We start from the raw sequence: 7,268 nt of genomic DNA, 5'->3' as shown, positions 1-7,268 counted from the left end.
GAATAAGGAGGGCTTTTAAGTTGTCATTTTGTTAAAGCCAGCTTTTAAAACACAAGAAGAAGAGACATCAATTGCCAAAGCAAACAAAACTATGGAAATAAAAATCTTCTCCTTGATATGTAATTCAACAGTGACAGCCAATGTTACAAGGTTTTATTTGTTTTGTGTGTGTTTGTTATTGTAGTTTTTGGGGAGGGTTTAATGACTAGAAAGCTTGCTTTGACAGGGGAATTTGTTAAAGATGAGTATGCAGCAGGTGATTTGATTTTGGATAAAGTCAAAAGGGATGTAGTAGGTTAACTGTAAAAAGTAGTATTGCTGTATTAGTATTTATATTTTTCAGTACCTCAGGGAACTCTTTCTGGGGCTAAAATAACATGTTATTTTTCCCCCCATGTTATTTTCTCCAATCTGGAAATGAAATCCTACTAAAGCAGTGTATTTCAACACAAGTGTGACCCCCGATGCATTACAAAAGTCTGGCAGAAAAGGCCGCCCCACTTCTACATCAAAAACTTAAAATGAAATGAAGGAAACTTCTGAATTGTGACTGATCATCTAGAATTTTTTCTTAACTTTTACAAACACAATTTAGATGCTAACTTTCTCAGAACTAACTGATAACGTAATACAGTTGGTGTGTCTCCATGAATTATTCCATAACTGTGTAGGGCAAGGCTGGTGATTGTTCCATAATAACAAATTGTAGCTCTAACTCATATAAGTCGTGTCAGTTTCATTAGCAATAATGGAAGTAGCCAAATGATCAGTTGAGAATGTGACCTGTAGTTAACTGAACTAGTATTTGCATGATTATACTTTACTATTTCTTAATGGATGAACTGACAACTATATATATATAGTTGTAGCATGGTATATATGGATATACCATTAATTTCTTTCTTTCTTCAGACAGAGTAGTGTTTTCTCACTTGCTTTCCTGCTTGTAGGCTTTTAACGCTACAAGTGGACTTCCATTGAAAATAAGGGTTCAGGACTGTCCTTGTCCTTCTCAGTGAAGTGAGAGGGAGATGTCCACATCTCTGAAGATAAATAATTCTCCATGTTTACTTCATATACACGTTACTTCACAGTGTCAACATATTCAATAAGATATGGTTCCTAGAAATAAAACACAAGGTAAAATATGGTTGGTATGTCTTCTGAGATGAAATTATGATATATGAGTGCCTTTGAATCCCAAGGATCCTGCAGTATTTTTATAGGACTGTCACTTTAATATAGAATCAATTTCTATACAAAACAAATAGCACATATTTGCCTGCCTATTTTAGAGCTATTAAGGAAGAGGAGCATATTAAGATTTATCCTCTTTACCAGTACCTAGCACACTTCCCACTAAAATTAATTTTCAGCTGTCTTTTTTTTTCCCTTATGGGTGCAACCATACGAGTCTGTGTGGCATCAGACTAGATATCTCATTTTCACAGACCAATGTGAAATAATAAGCATTAGCTCTCTGCCGATCCATTTGTCATAGAGTGCATTTCTGGTTACTGTATGGAAGAAGATGGAAAAGTGATGTTAGGCTTGTATGTGATTTTGAAAAACATATATTTTTTTGGAGTTAGTGTTGTTTTCATGGGAGTCTTTCACATAGAAATAAACAAACCCAGAAGAAAGGAGAAGAGCAGAAAGAGGCATCAGGAACTTGCTGGAGCTCTGTTCTCAGGTCATGGGAGGAGGCAGGTCTCTGCACCTTTGAAATTATAATTTAAACCTCCTGGCCTTATTGCAGCAACATAGTTAACATTAGAGAAATAATGAGGAATACCTTACATAAATCTGGCACATCCTTTTAATTTGGGGCAACTGAGACTGTTTAATGTGTAATGCATAGGAGTGTCTCCTGGATATTCCTGGGTACATGGGTTGAATAGGATGGCAATAGATGCTTGTTTAGTCCCTGAACCAATTCACTGGTGACAAGGACTATTGAGCATCTATAGTAAGCTTTGACTGCCACTTAAGTGTGGGCTGTGCACACTTGAACTTTAGGCAGTTATTAAGGGAGGAAGGAGATAAGGCAGGAACTCGTGGAATTTGAAGTAACCTTAAAGAGAGTTCGGGCTATGAAAGCAGATCTTGAATGATGCTTCAGTGCTATACCTGAAAGAGGCTGAAAAAGCACCCACGTGTCAGATTGAAGTCTGAGGAATGATACTCATCAGAAAAGCATGCCATGGTGTTGTTTAAAACACTACTCAGCTACAGCTAGCTGAACTCTGGGGGGTGTGATTTAAAACAAAACAAAAGCAAGTCCTTCCATCAGGTCAGCATGTGTTATGACTCCAAGCTGCTCTTAGGAGCAGTTTGTAGATGAGAGCTGGGTGTGTATTGCAGGCTGTGTAACTGCAGCCTTCTCTTTCAGCTATCAGTTTGTCTCCTGAGATTTATCTGGAAATTATAACTGGCATCAGGCTAGGCAGGAGCTGAAGGACAAATAGTTTCTATGGATAAAAATTAATAGTTCAAACTACCACAATTGTGACAAAAAAGGAGATGGTGGAGATGATGTGTTTTTGACTGCATTAAAAGCCAGTCCAGTAATGCACTCTAAGTGTGTCTAGTTTTTAGTATATGAACAGCAAGGCAATCTGAAATGGACTTGTAAGACCATATTGAAACAGAAGTATGGCTTCAGTCTTATACCAATTTAAATCAGACTTCCAAATATCTTGGAGGGTCAGAAAGCTGAAATATGTGGTTTTGGGGATAGAAAAAGAAAACCGGTTTATAGAAGCTGCTTGTTTCTCTCTCAAGGTCCTGTTGTCACAAACTCTTCTTTGTTTGCAGCAGCAGCTCTGATTTGAAGTGGATCTTTGTTCTTCCGGATTTCCTTCTAGTGGGTCGCAGTATATAAGCTTAATGTGGTACTATTTTTTTAATTGTCTGCTTGAGCAGACAATTAAAGTAAAACATTGTACAATGAAATTGCACTGCTGCAGAAATACAAGGTGTGTGGTGATAGGGAAGCAGCATTTGAAAGTCTCAATCATTCCAACATGAAATTGGTTCAGCAGAATGAAATAACCTGGGACGGCGTGGGAGGGAGCAGAGTCAGTGAGGTTCAGAGCCTGTGGTGGTAAGCACCCCCTTGCCAGGTAATTTACTGATTATAGCCAGGGCATTTTTCTTATTTCTGGGTATATTTTTACCTGCAGTTACCTTTTAAAAAGGTGTTGCCAACAGCTTCATTATTTCAGTCCCCTAAGTGCTGCAGAAAAGCACAAGGGGGGGGGGGGGGGGGGAGAAGTTCTGCAGTGCATATGGACTATTAATAACCTTTGCTAGTTCTGAAGACTAAGCAGTGCAAATAGCTGTCATTTATACCACCAACATATTGTCTTTCCTGGTGGAAATGTGGGAGAGGAATGCATGATTGCCTTTGCTGGCTGTGTAGCATGCACACACGTGTAACTCGCATATCTAATTAGGATTTTAAGCAATCCTGGAAAAAAAAAAATGAAACAAAAGCATTTCTCCTTTAAGCAACTTGGCTAATATTAATAACCTCTTAAAAAAAAGGGAAAAAACTTCTCAGATGCTTGCAACACTAACATTCATTTTTACTGAATCAGTGATGAGTTGCATTGCCCTTCCATCTCACCTTTAGGATAGCAGTAAATCTTGCTTGGCTAGTGAGCCAATATCATCTAAAAATAGACTGTGTCTGAGTGGGAAATGCATACAGCTCTGTTCTTGCAGCCTGCCTGTGAGACTTCTGTCAACCTGTATTAGATTCCAAATATTTGGGTAATTTCTCAGATGGAAGTGTGAGTACCCTTGCTTACATTATTTGGTATGTTTTTCTGTGGGGGCAGCAGTGGCCCAGGATCTGATAGACTTGGCTGAAAACAAAATTGGTCAGAGTGATAGGCAAAAGGATCCATTTTGTGCTGAAATTATGCTATTAAGACAATTCACAAAGCAGAGTCACCGCACAGGTATTTCTAGACCCTGCTTAAGAAAGTGCAAATTCTTCCTACAGCACTATGAATTTCTTGAAAGAGTCATCTTGCTCTATCTCTCTATTGATCTGTGTTTCTATCCCTTTGGTCAGATAGAGGGGACTTAAACTGAAGATTGCTAGTAAGGGAATTAACAAAAGAGCTACTTCAAGATTTCTGCTGTGGGTCTAGATAGTACAGAAAAGGAGATTTAACCCAGCAATGTCAGCTATTATACACCATTGGGTTGGTGCTATCCTTCACTGAGGAGGCAGATGTTAAGCTAGATTTTAGAGGGAAAGGCAGTGTGACTAGCAACTTTATTGTGCTTAGCAAGCTACAGTAATCTTACACATGCTGTAGAAAAATATTGTCATTAATGTGATGCTTGAACTTTTGAGTCTTTGAATACACTGTCAGCAGAGACTTTTTACTTTTTTTTATAGCCAAGATTCTGGGGTAATGTGCTTTGGTCACTTACGTGCAGGGCTGTTTATATTGTTCATCCTGGGAAACTGTGTTAAACTATAACTGTACTTGTTTATCTACTTAGATAAAAGAAAAGGTATAGTACTGCACAGACACAGCCAGATTCTTCCTGCTATCTCTGCATCAAACATCCGCAAGCTGATGGATTTGCACTGTAGTGTGTTGTCCTCTGGGTCTCTTTCCAGTTCTGGGATCTATGGCTTGGTACTGCACTGCCCAACAGGTACAGCTCAGGAACGATGTGAAGTAATAATTTGACCTGTTTGGGCTGAAGAGGATGTTGTGACCTGGTACCAGTTTATGGAAACATGAAGGGTGTGTTGTTCTCACTTCAGCTTGGCATGAACACAAATCACACCAAACATTCGAAGCCACAGTCTTCTCCAAATGCAGAGGACGTGCTACTAATGTGTAATATATGCTGCTATCACATATAGTAATTAATATACATTACTAATTAACATTACTGATTAGAAACAGAGGAGCCTGTTACTTCTAAGCTAAATTCGAAGGCATTAGGTGATTCTGCTTACTAAGTTGCATTAAACTGTTGCTCTTTTTAGTAACATTACAAGTATTTGTTTGATACTTTCCACTTCTTAAAGAAAAAAGTGCAAGTAGGTCAGTAATATTTCTTCCTACAAAAATACTGTTAAGGAAGTACCTTCTTCTGACATTGAGAGACTTAGTATTGTAGCTCTGGAAGGACATACTGCCAGTTAAAAAGCAATCTATCTCAGACATACCTTACATAACATAAATTATAATATCTTCCTGACTATGATGTAGTTCAGCTTTTCTTGCTTTAACATGCAGATGATGTTATTATTAAGATAGTAGTATATAGACTAGATGTTCTGAGTATAAATTTTATAAAAACCTGTTCTTTCCAACATTCCCAGTACTTTTAGAAATTAAAATTACTGCATGTTGTTCCCCATATGCTGTGGTGGTTGCTTTTTTGTCTGGTGGCTGTTTTCATTTTATTTCATAACTCCTATAATGTTTAAAATCCTGAAATAAGAACAATTCCTAGGTCCTGTTTGTGAATGTCATTGATGTACTAATGATCCAGACATGTGAAATATTAAATACATTTTAAAATCAATTTTGATTCAGGAAAGCACTTAAGCATATGCTTAGTTACAAGTGAAAACATCAGTTCCATTTACCTCAAACCAATCTTACACGTTCTCCATGACTAAAAACATGCTTTTAATAATTGCAATTATTCTGCAAAGTTCATTCTGCTTGGAGAACTTGGGATTCCTCTGGTTCTCTTCCTTGTAAACATTAGCATATTGAATTCCCTGGGATTTAAGAATGAGCACAAACAGATACCTTTGAATGGGACTGGGTTTATTAGGAGTTACGAGCCAAGAAAGCTTTTCCTGTCATAGCTCATTGCCAAAGATATGATGGAGATGCTTCTTCCACAGCACACCCCTGATGACGCAGGAGGCAAGGCACTCGTGGATCTCCATCCAAATCTGCTTCTGAGTAGGGTGTAGATGCTGAGCCAAGCTACTTCTATGTTACCTTAGAAGTCAGTGGGCTGGGCCATAAGAAAGTGGAAAAATGTGCCTCAGAGCACTTCATCAGCCTCTTGTCTGCCTCCTTTTTGTGAAACTTAGAGCTGATTCTCTGATAGAGGGGGGCAGATATGAATAGAATATTTTCCTCTATCTTTGTCCCCCTCCCCTTTTGAAATGGTAAAAATACTCTGACAGGACTTTTGATCTTGAAAATAAAACACCTGCTGTGCTTACTCTAAGAGATTACTGGCTTTTTAGGTTAAAAATTAAATTACGTAGCATTTAAAAACTTCAGCCCTAGTATGCTGTGGTACAAGTCATCCATTCTCCTTTAGCATCCCAAATCAGAGTTGGTCTGAGCTAGTCTTACCTGGCAGGTGCAGAGGCACCTGTTTATCTCCTTTGGTTACAAAGAGAGCCTTGGGAAACTACTGTGCATTTGGAAGTCAGGGTTGAGGTACCTAAATTTGGCTCAGATCCTACCTTAAAGTAATCAGAGAAAGGACTGTTTCCTTTTGGTGTCTTGGAAGAAGAAACAGGTTGTGGAACCACAAATGGTTTTCTATTCTATCTGTGTTTAGCTTCCATTTTTTTTTCCTCCTGTAAACTGCTTCCAGAAGGTGGTATTTGTTGCTACTTGGAAAAGAGAAGAAGGGAACAAGGGGCAGGCCAGTGAGAACAACTCTGCAGGGCAGCAGCTTGGTTACCTTTCGTGATTGGGTTGTAGTTAGGGATCCATCAGCATTCTTGTTTCCTTGTATCATTTTGATTTGGCCTTGGAAAATAATTGCATGCACAGTAAACTTTAGCTACAATTATGAAACAACCCATTTGAATCCTGCGGACCAGATCAAGCATATAATATTCCCATAAAGGCAATTTAAGCAGGAGGGTCATTTGAATGAAGGACAATCCTGTTGGAAGTACTTTCTGAGTGCAGCTGTAGAACTTGCTCCTATTGCTCTAAGCCTGAAGGACAAAGTGAGAAGACGTGGCTGTGGCTTTCCCAAGACTCCTGTCTGAGACAAGGGAGTTGTAGCAAACCACACCACAGGCATTAGGCTTCTCTGCTTTCTGCCAGTCAGCAAAAGTTACCTACAGTGAGCTTAAGAGCACACATGTAAAAAAAACTACACCTTTGCATTTCCTCCTCTCGTGTTGCTCAGCATATATCTGGGCAGATCTCAGTGTTGTAATAGCGGGGTGATTTGTTTGTACTGTGCCTCTTCCATGAGCAAACAAATGGTTTGGATCTCCAGGGGTCTAACAGCTT

At 38.8% G+C, this 7,268-nt stretch overlaps 1 long non-coding RNA gene across 1 annotated transcript; it reads left to right on the top strand.

The window, feature by feature from the left end:
• Window positions 1-3,707: 3,707 nt before the first annotated feature.
• LOC310893789 lies at window positions 3,708-5,402 on the top strand. Its single transcript, XR_014579289.1, has 2 exons — window positions 3,708-3,797; window positions 4,525-5,402. It is a non-coding gene; the product is annotated as an uncharacterized lncRNA (long non-coding RNA).
• Window positions 5,403-7,268: the final 1,866 nt, after the last annotated feature.

This window comes from Anser anser (genome assembly GCF_964211835.1).
Source record: "Anser anser genome assembly, chromosome: 2".
Taxonomy (NCBI): Eukaryota; Metazoa; Chordata; class Aves; order Anseriformes; family Anatidae; genus Anser; species Anser anser.
This window is presented reverse-complemented; position numbering and strand designations above follow the sequence as displayed.